The 17,265-nt window shown below is 38.6% G+C and overlaps 1 long non-coding RNA gene across 2 annotated transcripts in view; it reads right to left on the reverse strand.

Moving 5' to 3' along the window:
- LOC135968680 (uncharacterized) overlaps positions 1 to 17,265 on the reverse strand; it is a 30,785-nt gene that overhangs the window by 12,316 nt on the left and 1,204 nt on the right. For both annotated transcript variants that reach the window (XR_010583620.1, XR_010583621.1), the window contains exon 2: positions 16,403 to 16,557. This is a non-coding gene — a long non-coding RNA (uncharacterized lncRNA). The remainder of the gene's footprint in view (positions 1 to 16,402; positions 16,558 to 17,265) is intronic.

Genomic DNA, 17,265 nt, shown 5'->3' on the forward strand with positions numbered 1-17,265 from the left:
CAAGTGATCCACCTGTCTTGGCCTCCCAAAGTGCTGGGATTACAGGCATGAGCCACTGCACCCAGCTGTACTTGTCTTATATCTAATTCTTTCTTATCTTTCCAAAAGAACTGTAAAATTTCTGTCAACATAGTCACACTATTCTATAAGTTTCATTTGTTTTCCTTAAAGTCTTCTCTTAAATTTCTTCATCCCTCTGTTCTAATCTGGGTTGGCTGCTATATAGGCAACTAATATAGCTGTTATCCTAGGACCTTCTTTTGTCATCATCTGGGAAAGTTCTTTTGTCTCTCTTCTGTCTTGAATTCTGAGTTTCTAGGGTCTCATGATGTCTTCCTTTTTGGTTTAATCTTTCATTTTGTGGAGGATATCCTCCAATGACTTCTAGAAAAAGTGTGTGCCAGGTATCTGTCTACTGGTATTCAGTACCTTTCTTTGTCTTTCCTGTATAATAGAGGCTGTAAGCCTGGAAACTACATTTCCCAGAATTCCTTGCTATCAATGTTCTTGTTTAGAGTAGGTCAGTGAAATATGTTTGTATGATACTTAAAAGTAGGAAGTGAGGTAGGTTTAATTCTTCTATCAGAAGTAGTGACAGACTAGCATGGGCTTTTGCAGTGGCTGTCTCATATTTCAATATGCATTACCAGCGGCTGTAGCTTTACCAACAGATTTACGTGGTTTCCTGATTATTGTGTAGCATCCTCCTACCCCTCTAGCCATTTCAGCAGTATGAGATCAGTATATTAGATTATTTCCTGCTTGGACTACCTAGAATAGATTTTTTTTTTCTATTTGAATGCCTACCAAGAATGGCTTCAAGAAAAAGATCTTCAAAAATATGAATTTGACTTAGTTATTGGACACCACCAATAACTAAGATTTGAAGCAGTGATGGTCTCTGAGATATCAGTAGTTCATGGCAAAAAGAGTTACATAAATTATTACCTATACTTGAATGGAATTAAGTGCCTAATATTAAAGATACAGTTTTGGGAGACAAAGATGCTGTTGCAGTATTTGCATACTGTTTTAGTGAAGACTACAGAGACTGTGTGGTGGGCCGGATATTTCTGAGTACACTGGAGAGATTACAGAAATGACCTCAGGGTTTGAAAATGTTTGCTTAGGCATTATCAGAAAACCAGAAAGCTTCTGTTGTGACTGCCTCAAAATAATACCTTATCTTTTAGAGTTATAGGACTCTACATACCAAAATGTACCAAAACTAGGACTCCAAATACCAGTATAACCAAAAGCCAGACCCCAAATTTGATCTTGTGTACTGGAGATCTGCAATTGACTTCCTCACCAGGTCTACTATGTTAAGACATATTAAGAAAGAAGAGTATATTGTGGACTGAATTATGTCCCCCATCCATTCATATTTTGAAGACTTAATCCCCAAAATGACTATTTGGAGATAGATTCATTAAAGAGGTAATTAATGTCAAGTGAGGTCCCTATCCATTCATATTTTGAAGACTTAATCCCCAATATGACTATTTGGGGATAGGTACATTAAAGAGGTAATTAATATCAAGTGAGGTCCCAAGAATGGGGCCTTAATTCACTATTACTGGTGTCCTTCTAAGTAAAAGAAGAGACATCAGGGATGCACATGTAGAGAGGAAAGGCTGGGTGAGGATTCGATGAGAAGATGACTGTCTGAAAGACAAAGACAGAGGTCTCAGGGTAGAGAGGAAAGGCTGAGTGAGGATTCAGTGAGAAGATGGCTGTCTGCAAGCCAAAGACAGAGGTCTCAGGAGAAACCAACCCTATCTTGATCTTGAACTTCCAGCCTCTAGAACTGTGGGAAAATAAATTTCTGCTGTCCTAGCCAACCAGTCTGTGATATTTTATTACGGCAGTTTTAGCAAACTAATGCACACTCTTACTACATCTCATCAAAGATATCAAAGGATACTACCTTTATCAAAACATGGGGAAAAACATTAGTCAGAGGCACTCCATCTTTCTTGGAAAGCCCTCTTGTGTCCATCCTGGAAGGCTGAGGATGATGACTGAAGACGCTGCTATAGAAATAGGCTCCTTGATTTCAGTGAGGATGAAGGATTTCAGAGTGATAGAAACTAAGTGGCAGCAGATACTGATAAGACAAGGTGGGTGGTACTGATTAGTGATAATTAGAACAGTTTAACCCACACATATTTTTTATGATGGCTAATTGATCATAGTGTCCTTAAGACTGAAATAGATGGGCAATTTTACATTTATGTAATACGGTTTTACTTTATATATAAAATAGAAAAAGTTTTAGGTCATGAGTACAGGCTTAATTTTAATCACAATGGAGAGTTAACACTGTTCACACCATTTCCAGACCCGAGCCACTTCTCAAATCTGGAATCCTAGAATGGAATGGAAAGCCTATCTCCTGGAGGAAGAATCTTCTGACATTGCTACCAGTATATGTTGTAAATATTCTACAGAGGAATTCCAAGAGTTTTCTGGAATTACTGTATACTGCCTCTGAGACGACATTACTCCATAGGGCTCCAACATGTCACTGTGTTCCTCCAGTCAGGGTGGAAGTCCATGCAGGTCAGGCAATCCTATTACTATTGTTGAATACTCCATTTTCTTTCCTTGCAGTGCCTTCAAGATGGCAGGATTCTATGATGCCATTTTGAACTCAGGAGTGGATGTGTGATTTGCTTTGGCTGATAACATGTGGGCATGTGTCATATGTCACTCCTGGACAAAAGCTTTAAGACACTGTATGTTTGTCAATGTTTCTTTTTCTTCTCCCACAAGATTAGCAGTGCTCCAGATAGCAGCTACCAGCCTAGACCCTGGAGCAAAGAAATGTAGGATAGAGCCATATCCAGCCCATGATGGACATGTAACATGCACAAGAAATTATCTTCTGTTTTTGTAAGTCACTGATATTTAGAGTTATTTGTTTTTCTGCATAACATAGATCGTCTTAACTAATACAGGTGTCAAATGCCCCAAGCCTCTATCATGGTGGGTCCAATGGGTTCACAGATCTAACTAGTGGTTTTTCCCCAGGACCTGAATGGAAAGTTAGAATAGGCATACTAAGCAACTAGCAAAATATTCGCTGACTTGTAAAGATCTATTATAGTAGAAGGATAAATTCACAATCCAAAAGCAATACTGAATCCTTAAGAGAATAGTCCTACTCTCCTTGCTCTGGATCTTAGCACTTGGTGGTGACTATATTGAACTGTATCTGGCATCTGGTTGTTACCTCACAGCCATAAAACTAAGATCGCCCACATGTTCCCCTTAAATAAGACATCTTGATGGATCACAGGTCTATCACCCTATCCTATCTCTGCTATCAACCCTAGCAGAGATTAAGGTTGCCATTAAAGACATGCAAGATGCATGGCTGGTGATTCCTATTACTTCTTCATTTATTGTCGGTGCAAGAAGACAGATGGATCTTGGATAATGACAGTAGGGTATCATAAATGTAATCAGATGGTGACTCTAATTGCATCTATTGTTCCTAAAGTCTTATCTTTGCTAGAATCAATTAGTGTAGCCCCTCACATCTGCTATTGATTTGCAAAATACTTTGTTTCTCTAAACCGAATAGCAGAGACTAGTAGAGCAGTTTGCTTTTACCTGGCAGAGACAGTAATGCATCACTCTGTCTTTTTTGCTGATTGCTTCCCCAGATCCAATGCTGCATTCTCTACCTTCTAATCTTGAGTCTGGACCTCTCTTGGTTCTCTAAAGAAGAATGGCTGTGCCTCTACTTCTGCTGCCTCTGCTATTCGAGACTTCTGGGAATTTTGTTTGTTCATCTATTTTTTTTCCCACTCTGGCTATGTGTTAATGTGATTAGACTCACTTTGTCAACAACTCTATCAGACACATCTGTCCGATGCCACCTTGTTTTACTTCATCACATCGATAAATTTATTCTTTTTGGGGTCATGTGGTAGAGAATTTCATTCACCAGAAATTCTCCAAAAAGATTTGAAAATTTGTTAGAGTGAGAAAATTATACTTCCTAGGAAGCTCCACACATTTTCTTCTTGAGGAGAAAAGTGGAGAGACATTGTATTTTCCAGAATTCTGAAGCTATTTGATGAAGCTCACAGGGAAGTATAGAAGTTTCTATTTGTAAGTGTTGCTACTTGTAAGTGTATAGTAGGGAGATATAATAGTGTGTAGGGAGTGGAGGAAGGATAAGAACATGAGGGGTAAGTATCTGGGAGAGTTGGGACAGACACACACACACACACACACACATACACACACACACACACACACACACACACACACACACACACACAGAGAGAGAGAGAGTACTGCTGCTACAAGTGGAGAAGATATAGAAGAAGATGGAAAGAGGATATTGCAGATATTTGCTGTGACCTAAGAATGCACTTCTTACTATATTGTCGGGATTCTTTTTCATTAAGGAAGACACCATGTTAAGGCTATAATTCGGGGCCCAGATGTTTGTTTGGGTTATATTTGTATATCTTTATTCTATATCAACGTGATCTGATGGAGAGGAAGTCATACATGTGCCCATTCTGTTCTCTTGAACTATTTTACTTTGAGGACCACTCTCCTTTATTATAGTATTTAACATGCTTATCTTAATTTAAAAATTTGAACATCATTCTTTATAATGAATCTGGAAGCAAAAGTGGATGTGTCTTCTCTATCATCTGTTGAGATTATACCATATTAATCTCATTATATAGCATATCAATATATTGATCAATAATCAATATACTATATCATATATATCAATTATACATTAATTAATTAAATATTAGTTGCCCTTGAAGTTTGTGAACTACTTATGGAAGTTTTTTACTTTGTGACACAATTTTTACAGATACAAAATTAAGGAAAAAAGCTATTTCTACCCTCACGAAGTCTATACTTATAAGTGGTTATTCCTGGTTTTATGCCTATCCTTTTTTAAAAAACGTATAGTTTTGAGTCTGAGCTAATTAGACACTTCTGATTCACTTCTGTGAAATCTTTTATTTCTTTAAATGCTACTCCACTTTTCTTCCAAAAAGGATGGGATTGTGACTATTTATCTAGAATTTTATACTTGTAAAATATCTGAACCTGCATGTGCCAAATTCCTTTTCAAGATCTCCAGTCATATCTACATTTTCTCTAAAATAATTAAGTGTCCTGTTGTCTAAAGCCTATGGTACATGTCCAACAGTTTGCAGCTATCCTTTCTTTCGCTATTACAGGCTCCAAAATGACATCGTCACTTCCTGTCACATTCAATCACCAACCACATTTCCCTTATTTCTTGGAATTATGTATGGAGTATCAGTTCCCTTTGTGGCTTCCTGTGCCTCCCAAGAGATGATATTACCAGCAGGACAAGTAAAGAATGAGTCTGTTACTTGGTTTTCAGTAGAAGAGGACTTTTAGAAACTGTTGATGTCATTAGTTCATTAGTACAGTTGAATTCTGCCATGGATTTTTTTTTCTCTTCTTTTTAACTCATATTTTAGGTTGAGGGGTACATGTACAGGTTTGTTATATAGATGAATTGTGTGTCGGGGGGCTTGTTGTCTGGATTATTTTGTTACCCAGGTAATAAGCATAGTACCCGATTGGCAGTTTTTTGTTCTTCTCCCTCAAGTAGGCTCCATGTTGTGTCTGTTGTTTCCTTCTTTGTGTCCATGTGTTCTTAATGTTTAGCTCCCACTTATAAGTGAGAACATGTAGTATTTGGTTTTCTGTTCATGCATTAGTTTGCTTTGGGTAATGGCCTCCAGCTCCATCCATGTTGCTGCAAAGGACAGGATCTTGTTCTTTTTTATGGCTGCCTAGCATTCCAAGATGTGTATGTATCATATTTTCTTTATCCAGTCTAATATTAATGAAAGTGTAGGTTGAATCTGTGTCTTTGCTATTGTGAATGGTGCTGCGATGAACATACATGTGCATGTGTCTTTATGGTAGAAAGATTTCTATTCCTCTGGGTAGATACTCAGTAATGGACTTACTGGGTCAAATGGTAATTCTGTTTTACGTTTTTTAAGAATTTACCACACTGCTTTCCACAATGGCTGAACTAATTTACATACCTACCAGCAGTGTATAAGCATTCTCTTTTCTCTGCAACCTTGCCAGCATCTGTCACTTTTTGACTTTTTAATAATAGCCATTTTGACTAGTGTAAGATGGTGTCTCCTTGTGGCTTTGATTTGCATTTCTCTAGTGATTAGTGCTGTTGAGCATTGTTTCATATGATTGTTGGCTGTGTCCATGTCTTCTTTAGAAAAGTGTCTGTTCATGTCCTTTATCCACTTTTTAATGAGGTGTTTGTTTTTTGCTTGCTGATTTGTTTAAGTTCCTTATGGATTCTAGATATTAAACCTTTATTGGATGCATAGTTTGCAAATATTTTCTCCCATTCTGTAGGTTGTCTGTTTACTCTGTTGGTATATTCTTTTGCTGTGCAGAAGCTATTTAGTTTAATTAGGTCTCACTTGTCAATTTTTGTTTTTGTTGCAATTGCTTTTGGCATCTTTGTCATGAAATCTTTGCCAGGGCTATGTCCAGAATGGTATTTCCTAGGTTATCTTCCATGGTTTTTATAGTTTAAGGTTTTATATTTAAATCTTTAATCCATCTTGAATTGATTTTTATTATGGTATAAGGAAGGAGTTCATCTTCTGCATATTCCATTAATTTTTAATCTCTGTTAGGAAAGCAATGACTTTCATGTAGCTTGATGTTCTATAAAGCTTCCCATGGACATTTCATTTGTATCCTTTTTCTTTTTATCCCCACCTAAATATTTCCTAATCTGTGTGTATTATCAGAATCATGGATTCCCAGATGGGGTTTTACCAGTTTACCCTAGAGTGTTGCCATTTCTCTGCCTGTTTGCTTTTTATTAATAAGATATATCCTTTCAACACTGGGTTACGCATTTCATCTCTCTAAGCTCAAGAGCCTCTCTAGTCTCTAAAATCTATTAATATCTTTCACATATCTCATTTTTCCCATGAAGACTCCTTTATTGAATATATATTTATCTCTTTTCTAACCTCTACAACACCCTCACTTAAAATATGCTATCTGTTTTCTAACCCTGCTATAACAAATTACCAAAAGTTTAGTGGCTTAAAACAACAGAAACTTATTATTTTACAGCTGTAGAACTCAGAAGCCTGAAATGGGTCGGGAGGGCTATGCCTCTTATGGAGGTTCCTGGAAAGAATCCATTCCTTTGCTTTTTCTAGTTTCCAGAGGCTGCCCACATCCTTTGGCTTGCGGTCGCATATCATTCCAAACTCTGCTTCTATTGTCACATCTTTTCTAACTCTGATTCTCCTGCCTCCCTCTTTTAAGTACTCTGTGAGTACAGTAATCCCACTCAAATAATTTAGAGTAATCTTCCCATCTCAAGACCTGTAACTTAATCATATCTATAAAGTCCTTTTGGCCATGGAAAGTAACAGGTTCTTGGGATTAAGATGTGGACATCTTTGGGGAACCATTATTCTGCTTACCAGAAATATTCTATACACATGTAACTATAATACATTTTAATCCATAGCTGTATTTAATTTAGCTCCATTCTTTATATAATTTATAATTATTTTGGGTATAGAAGTGCCATTTTTCCTCATCAAGTATCAATTCCCTGGAGGCATATGTCTGTCAGAGAGCTGGGTGCATATTTACCTATTGGTTTTAGAATTTCATTCTCTTCATTAACAAATATTGTATATTTCTTTGACATGAACATAAACACCAATACATCTTTATGTTTAATTGACTACAACAAAAATTTATTCACTCCCCTTGTTTCTCAGGTGTCTTAGTTCTCATCTTGTGATAAAAATATATAAAATCTTATAAGCCTAAGATAAAATGTAGTTTTTATCTTTTAATCATGTTTTAGGAAGAGTTAATAATACTTGGGCCTTTTTGGCAACAGTAATGGGATATTTGAATTCTGTAGACTTTCTACATTTTGTTTTTAAATGTCTCTTGTTTGATTAATTTTAGACTTTTTATTGTAAAAATCTTTCAATATATAAAAAATTAGAAAAAAAGTTTAGTGAATATCCACTTATTCACAACCTAGATTTAGCAATGTATGCATATCTACATGATCTTTTTGCCAATGTATTTTAAAGTAAATTACAGTTAAATAATTTTTATTCAATGCCATAAAGAAGTGAGAATTTATGTAAATTTCCTATGTTTCTTGAGACTTGTCAAGTGATGGCTGGAGTAGGAGGACACCTCAATATATTATAAGTTTTCTCCTTTTATAAAAGACTCTCTGGTCTTCTTTTCACCTACTATAACATCTGTAAATAATTTTTTTCTTTTTTAAACACATGACTGACTTTGACTAAATTTTATTTTAATAACTATGCCTTTAATATTCCTCTTAATTTTTTAACTAGTTTCCTGGAAAAAAAAGTCACCTAATTCCATTTTATTTGGGGTCAAATCTCCTTTCAACTCACTACAACAATGCTTCATGCTAGAAGACTAAAGGGATAATTGCTTTGGTCTTGATGTTTTCTATGCTGTCACTTTTGTACCACATTTATACCAGTTTTTGGTTGCTTTATTTCTTTCCCAGAAAAGAAAACTTGGATATAATTTAACATCTACTTATGCAATTACTTTGCTCTTGTTTCTGCTAAGGGAACCGTGGGTGTTCTTCAAAACTATCTCCAAGAACTTTTGGCATTATTAGAACTACCCAGTGCCAACCGTATGAATGATGAAAGTATCGTTTTCTAAGTAATGAAAGCCTCCTCTACTTTTGCTCTATTTTTTGCTCCACTTTCTCCTTTCGTAATAGCAACAAATCATCTCACAAACTTATGTATCTTTCACTTGAAAATTTAAATTCAGCAAAAATCTCTTAAGAGTTGCTTTGGCTGTTAGTATGTCAAATTGTTGCTGTTACCGAAGATTTGGGTTTTCTGAATGAGCAAAGCATATTGCTTTTGAAAATATTTGGGAGATAGAACTGAGCTAAAATTCTCTCTCTCTCTCTTTCTCTTTTCTGTCTGAAGAGGCTTGAACAATTTCAGAGGAACATTTCCTCCAAGAAAGGAATGTTTTACATTTGGGATGGTAGACAAAATGCTTTGTGAAAAGAGTTCAAACTACAGGGTTCTCAGAAGAATCTTATTGTTCTGACTCCAGTTCCCTGACACCAGCTGGATGTCCTGCAATTCAATTCCATTCTGACAGCAACTACCTAGAATTAGTGTGACTCCATGGTTTAAGGGTTCAATCCCACAAAACCGCCCTTACTTCAGATGCTAGCCACAAGCCCCGGGAGCCAACCCTATTTCTGACAACCAGCAATATATTTGAAGGGTCCTACAATCCTCTCAGGTTTGATAATTTGCTAGAGCAACACACTTAACTAACTAGAAGCATTATATTTACAATTTTATTATGAAGCATACAGATCAGGAATGACAACTAAAAGAGATGCACAGGGCAAGGTCTTGAATGGGGGCCAATGCTGAGTTTCTATGTCCTCCCCTCATGAAATCCTGGTGCATCAACCCCTGGCTCATCAATGTGTTCACCAACCAGGAAACCCCTCCAAGCTTGGGTCCAGAGTTTTCACTGGGGATTCATTACCTAGATGTCCTTGATTAAATCATTGGCCATGTGATTAAACTTAATTTCTAGCACACCTACTTTTCCTGGAGGTCCAGTGGGCCCAAAGTCCCAATCCTCTAATCACATGATTTGTCTCTGTGGTGACCAGCACCCATCCTGAAGCTATCAAGGTGCCTACCAAGAGTCCCCTCATCATCATAACAGACACTCATGCTACTTGGTGTATTGGTTTGCTAGGGCTGCCATAACAAACTACCACAGACTGGATGACTTCACTAATAGAAATTTATTTTCTCACAATTCTGGAAGCTAGATGTCAGAGAACAAGAGGGTATGGGAAAGGATGGTTTCTTCTGAGGCCTCTCTCCTTGGCTTCAGATGTCTCTTTTCTCCCTGTGGTTTTGCTTGGTCTTCCCTCTGTGTATGTCTGTATCCTAATTTCCGCCTTCTATAAAGACACCAGTCCTGTTGGATTTGGGACCCACTCTAATGACCTTATTTACTTCGTCAACCTCTGGAAACACCCTGTCTACAAATACAGTCACATTCTCAGGTACTGGTTAGGACTCCAACACATGAATTTGCGGGGGTGGGGCGGGGACATAACACTGGGGAAATGCTAAGGGTTTGCAAAGCTCTGTGCCAGAAACCAGGGACAAAGGCAGGATATCAGCTTCATTATTCCACAGTATTCTTTACACATTCCATTTGCACATCTCCTTCCAAGAAACACCTTTACATTTTGGCCAATAATGATGTGCTTGAGATGAATGCAAACCAAGTGGTTGTGTTTCGCTGCCTAGGGAGAGGTGGGGCAGACCACTTCTCTGGAGGTGACACATTGCCTGCTCCTGTAACTCATATTCTGAAGTCCCTGAGAAGCATCACATCTAATTCCATGAACAGGACCATACTGAGAGGTGGCTGAAGCCAGGACTCGTTTGTTTCAGGATCCTCTTTCTGCTTCTCTATTTCTCAGCATTTCTCTACTTCTCAGCATTTACGCATCTTTTCTCCCAACCTAGACTTTCTCCTCCACTATTTAAACAAAGGTTCAGGAATAATCTTGTTCATATTTAAACTGAGCATGCATTTAAATCAGCATGTTACCTCTCCCTAAGATATTTGTATTAAAATCTTATTTTCTTACTTCCTTGTACTCTTGAAATTACTCCCAGGTGAACCTCTTGTGGGTAAGGTTTGTGCTCCCTACAAGCGAAGTAATAGATAATACTAGGATTTTATTTTCTCCCATCAGAAGTTACTTTGAATCTGAACCTATCAACTGTAGGATCAAAAAACTCCTTAAATTCATTTTACCTTTTTAGTATATCCATACCTTGTCAAAGGACAAATGCCATTCTTTTGATAGAAAATACGTCCATGTTGTTTGTTACAAACTCTGAAAACCTTAGTTGGGTCTTGCCTTCTCTTCAGCTATTGACACTTTTGATGAGGGCAGACAGCTTGTTGGGAAATAGCAGAGAGGAGCAGGCAGGAAATGGAGTTGGGGGTGGGGCTGTTTTCTTATTAGTTTCCCAGGGTGAGATGGGCAGATGAGCTTGACTTAAAGAGCATCACGGGATCACTTCCTTTTAGAACTGGGAGGGGAGAAGGGCACACGCACTCCCCAGTGTATGGGGTGTAAGTAGTAAAATAAACGTAGGAACACAACATTCTAATATGGCTAATAAACATAAACTTACATGTTTATAAGAGCCTAGAGGGAAAGGGGTAAACTAGAACTAAATGCAAATTTAGTTTATTCATTCTGGCTTAATCATTTGAAGGAATAATTTTATCCTGATGCTAATTCAGAAACATGGCAGCCTAGGGCAGCAACCCAGGGTCTCTTTCATATAACATCTTGAGAACGCAGAGAAAGAAGCCAGATTATTTTTCTTTTGCATGAGTTCATTATTTTCCACCTAATTCAACAAATATTCATAAAGAAAATTCTACATGCCAAGCATCTGGCAAAAATAAACTGTCTTGTTTAAAGTAGATGGTCTAGAAGTTATTGAAGAAATTCTCTCTCATCATAAAAAGTGAGGGTTTTATTAGTTTTTAAGGATCTCAGTAATTATCTAGAGGAGATAAGTCAGGTACTTTGTCCTCATCTATAAAATCAAATGTTTTATCAAGAGGAGATAATTCATATACTTCTGTCCTCATCTATAAAATCAAATGTTTTATCTAGATGATCTTCAATGTTTTTCCAACTCTAAAATTCTAGGATTCTGTGGTCTCTGCCATGATTTCTATACCCCAGAGAATGAAGTTCAAATACAGTTGATGCTTGTGGGGTGGAATTCTTTCCCAACTGAAAAGCTCATAAAAAAGTGAACCTGATTTTTCAGTATTGCACTGAGTTGTAAGATGCTGGTCTTAGGCAGCATCTTAAATCAGGCGGTAGCTGGTCATAGTTACTGTTTCTTAATATAGATGTCAAGACTTTTGGTCATTTCTGCAAGGTCATGGAGGGGGCTGGTCTTAGGATGGCTTTCTTCCCCAAACAACTCTTAAGTCTGCCATGAGACCAGAAATGCCATAATTAGAAATGTATTCCTGTTGCTGAAGGCATGCCCTCTATACAGCCCATACCAAGATATGAATAACAGACTAGAAGTTTCTGGGTTTTCCATTGAATCAGTGAGAATGCTTTTGGCTGTAAATAACAGAATACCCAACTAAAAGTGACTTAATCAATAAAGCATTTATTTTCTCCCATAGTGCCAGAATTGGTTAATTGGATTCCAGGTCAATTCCTTTCATATTTCTTGGTTTTCCCTTCATGGGCACAAAAGGGAAATCTGCTACAAGCATTGTGTCCTCCCATGATAGTGTCCAAAGAAAGAAAGGACAGTTTGTCCCCATACAGCTCTTTTTTTTTAACTTTTATTTTAAGTTCAGGGGTACAAGTGCAAGTTTGTTACATAGGTAAATGTGTGTCATGGGGGTTCGTTGTACAGATTATTTCATCACCTAAGTATTAACCCTAGTACCCATTACTTGTTTTTCTTGATCTTCTCCCTCCTCCCACCCTCTACCCCCCTAAAGGCCTCCATGTGTGTTGTTCCCCTCTATGTGTCCGTGTGTTCACCTAATTTAGCTCCCACTTATAAGTGAGAACATGTGCTATTTGCTTTTCTGTTCCTGCATTAGTTTGCTAAGGATGATGGCCTCCAGCTCCATCTATGTTGCTGCAAAACACATGATCTCATTCTTTTTTATGGCTGTGTAGAATTCCATGGTGTATATGTACCACATTTTCTTTATCCAGTCTACCACTGATGGGCATTTAGGTTGATTCCATGTCTTTGCTATTGTGAATAGTGCCGCAATGAACATTCGCGTGCATATGTCTTTATGGTAGAATGATTTATATTCCTTTAGGTATATATCCAGTACTGGGATTGCTGGGTCAAATGTTATTTCTGCCTTTAGGTCTTTGAGGAATTGCTATACTGTCTTCCACAATGGCTGAACTAATTTACACTCCCACCAACAGTGCATAAACATTCCTTTTTCTCCATTATCAGCATCTGATTTTATTTTTTTTAAATTTTTTGCCATTCTGACTGGAATGCAACTCTTTTTATTAGAAAGGGAACCTTTCCTTGAAGCCTCCAGCAGACTTCCTCTTACTGACTAGTAAGAACTATGTCAGATTCCTGAGCCCAAGGCTGAAGGGGCTTTCTGTTAGTCACAGAGGGAGTGGTGGGAATACATCAAGGAGGCAGTCAATCATGTTTGCTTCATCTGGTGTGGCCAAAATCTTCAGAGCAGATCTAACTGGAAGTGAGGATTTGCAAGGTATTTTGTCCATATGTATAGATGTATGGGGTTCCCCCTTCTTCACGCTTTTAGTCCACTACCCTTAATTTTCAGGGGTCCTGGATAGCCACTGGTAAAGCTGAAGTTAAGCCTGTGGATGGTGTGATGTAAAAGCAAGGGACTGGGAGTCATATGCAGGGAACTGGACTTGGGAGGCCAGGTGGATGTTGGGAGCGAGGCTGAGGCTAATGCTGAGAAAGGCTGCAAGCCAAGTGGCATTGGTGAGTGGGAGTTCTGTGGCCCTCCATTCTCTGATAGACCATCCATGTGACTCTTGCTGAGCATCAAGGACATTTTAAATAGATTCCTGTGAAAGCCTGGACCAGATTGCAGCTCCACTGACATATAACACATTTGTAGAATATTTCATCTCAGATAATTAACCAGAAAGTATATAATTATCTTAATTCTCTGATCTATTGCCCAGGGGTGGATGATCCAGATACAAATAATGGTCTTTTGACTTCTGGTGTTGAACTTGCTTTCTTGGGATTAGAGATCAGCAGAATGAGTGCCATTCTATTTAAAAACCTATTTTAGTATTACTGTAACAGGTAATTAACTGGCTCATATAATTTGGTCAAGTTCAGTCAAGTTTTTGACTTAAAGTCATCGTGCAGGTTAGTGTAAGAGTGCTTTAATGAGAGCACAAGCGTTCCAGAATGAAAGATTGGAAGGATTAACTGAAATATGCAAGAGAGGCTGCTTAGCATATTTCCTGGTACATAGTGGGACTCAAGAAGTATTAGTTTCCTTCTCCCAGTTGGGTTTCTTTCCTAATTACTATTTCCCCAAAATCTCAGCAAAATTGTCTCCCCTTCTCTTTTGGAGCTTCCCTTACTCCCACCTCAAAAGAGCAGGAAACATATAACCAATATTCTAAGACAAGGTAATAGAAAATAGAAAAATAGAGGGAAGGAAACGGTTCTTTTATCTTGGATAAAATAAATATAATGCATGTGTCAGGGATTCCAAGAATTAAGGCACAGCCTCCTATCTGAAGGGAGGTCACAGTCTAGAGCAGGAGACCCAGGGAGAACTAATCTGAGGACAGAAACTGCAGAGGGTGCAGCTGAGCACTTAGAAGGAGCACCTAACTTACACGGGTGGGGGTGGCCAGGGAGGCACATAAGGGACATCTTCCCTGGGGAAATGATTCCTAGAAGCCATGCTTGCCCCTCAGGACACCTGCTGACCCAAAAGGGAGGCAGAAATAGAAGGTATCTGTTTTTCTAGGAGTCTTGAAAATATAAAATCCCAAACTATAAAAACCCTAGAAGAAAATCTAGACAATACCATTGAGGACATAGGTATAGGCAAAGATTTCACTAAGAAAATGTCAAAAGCAACTGCAACAAAAGCACATTTTATCACATTGCTCTCTGCTATCAGGTTTAGTTTGTAAAATTTTCCAAATTAAATTTAGGTTATTGTCCTTTGATGAACCTATTAATCAGTATAGGCCTAGAGGATCTCAAATGCTTTGAGAGGAAGTAACCCTAGAAACTCAACTTCAAAACTGGTAGATTATGTATACAGGGCTGTTTTGGAACATCTGACCATTTCAAGGGTGGAAATGATGTGTGTTGTCCTTACGTAAGCAAGCATGAGTCAGATAAATGACAATAGGACTGGGAACTGGCTGCAAAGGCTTCCATAGTCCCTGGAGTCCTGCAGAGAGAGATCCCCTTGCCTAAGTTCTGTTTGGAACCATGAGCCCAATTAGTTTCCTTCTTCTCATCCCCGTGATACCTGGCCAGCACCAACAATGCAAGCCATTTGAACCCACATCCTCTCATGTACTCTTATTCCTATATTGTTTTGTGCATTTTAGTGCCTGACTCATCATCCCACTGCTTTGCTTTCTGCCAGCCTTTCCAGTGTGTCCTCTGGAATTCCATTCAGTTGTAAACTCCCCACCCTCACATATACTTGTCACAGAACATTCCCTCTACTTCCTCATCTTAACTGAAACCCAGCTCTTCCCCAGGACAAGGTTCTCAAATAGAGGTTGCCTTTTCTTCCAGGTCCCACAGACCAAACAGCTGGGTAGTGACAGCAGCATTCTCCTAGCTTCCCTCTGCTACTTGGCATTTTTCCACAGTTACTTGCTCGCAAAACCTTCTCTTTTTCACATACCCACACATACACACAATATAATAATAAATAGAATTATGAGAGCAAATAATTTCCAATTCCAGGATTGTATCCGATACGTAAAAAGGGGTATATATGGTTGTCTTAAATGGATTTCTTTCCAGGGTTCACAAAGTGTTCATTGCTGAATTCCAAGGCAGGCAAATGCAGGGGTCAAATTGCCTTATCCACTATTTGTGACCTTGGACAGGTAACTTAACCTTTCTTAACTTCTCATAGGGGTTTTACTAGAAATAAATGAGACACTGCATGCAAAGGGTGCTTGGCACAATGCTTGGCAGTCAGCACTCCATACATGATCATTGTCATCGTATCTTCATATTATTTCTCACATGTATTATAGCTTTCTAACTGGTCACACTCATTACTTCTGCCCTTTCTCTTCCCCCAATACATTCTCTATGCAGCAGCCAGAAAGTCAAAAATTCAAACCAGATCATGTCACTCTCCTGTATAAGGCCCTTTCCCTATCACTGCTTTCTCATTGCACCTAGGATAAAGCCAAACTCAAACACCTTGCCATATTCTACCAGGAAGGCCTTGCAGACTTGGCATTGCCTGCTCCATAACCCCCTCCCTTTGCCTGAACTCCTCCCTGTGCCCAGTCCTGCTGGCCTGCTGGCTGCTCCTTGAACTCCCCACTCTTGTTGCTGCCTTACCACTGTTGACCCTGTTTGTCCCCACCTGGAATGTTCTGCCCCTGATTTCTGCATAGTCGATTTCTTCATATCATTCATATCTCAGCTCAAATGGCATCTCCTGAGTCTTCCCTGAACACCCAAACCAAGTGACACACCTGGTAGTTATAATTTCATCAGCTTGTTTTATTTTCATCATGGCACAAACTCTCTGTGCATTTATTGGATTTCGTGTTTGTCATCTCTCTGCACTGGCATGTGATCTTCCTGAGAGCACGCCTTTGGTGTCTTGTTTAACACTAATTCCCAATGCCTAGAGAAGAGAGCAACACATAGTATTAGGAACTCAAGAAGTATTTGTAGAATGAATAAATGATTGATTGAATGGGCTTGATAATTACACCCTATTCAAAGACAGGCCAGGCTCCTTCCAGAGTTCAAAGTACTTTGGGTGAAAAAAAGGCCCAGAGTGCTAACAATGAAATTTGACACCATTAGAATGTTCTGGCCTGCCAATTTCTGAGCTGATTTTCTTTATACTTAAAGAATCCCAGATTGAACGGCATTTCTCTGGGACTTGTGGGGTCTTGAAAAACTCAAAGGGGGCCACAGCTTTATGGGACATCAAAAATAACTACATCAAAGAAGCAAAGCAGAGGCACTGTGCAGCAAACACAATTAATGAAGAGCCATATAAACCACTCTCGGGAGAAAAGGGGAGGGGAGAGGGTCTGCTCTCATTCTTCCTGTGCACGCTTCTGACATAAGCATCACTTGTAAGTCACTTGTGGAGCACTCGCTGCTCTTTCAGAAGCCTAGGCCCCTTTTGCTTCCCAAGTCAGCCATTCCTTTCCTTCTCAAATTCAATTAAATCAGCCCTAATGAGTGGCTGCACACAATGAGAGTCCTTGTTTACATAACGCAGGGAATAATAATGAGCCAACATCAATTAGGATTGTTATGAGAAATCAGAAAAATTGATTTGCCGCCTCGACAGCAGGCAGATTTCTGCTTTCAGACA

This window comes from Macaca fascicularis, chromosome 1 (assembly GCF_037993035.2).
Source record: "Macaca fascicularis isolate 582-1 chromosome 1, T2T-MFA8v1.1".
Taxonomy (NCBI): Eukaryota; Metazoa; Chordata; class Mammalia; order Primates; family Cercopithecidae; genus Macaca; species Macaca fascicularis.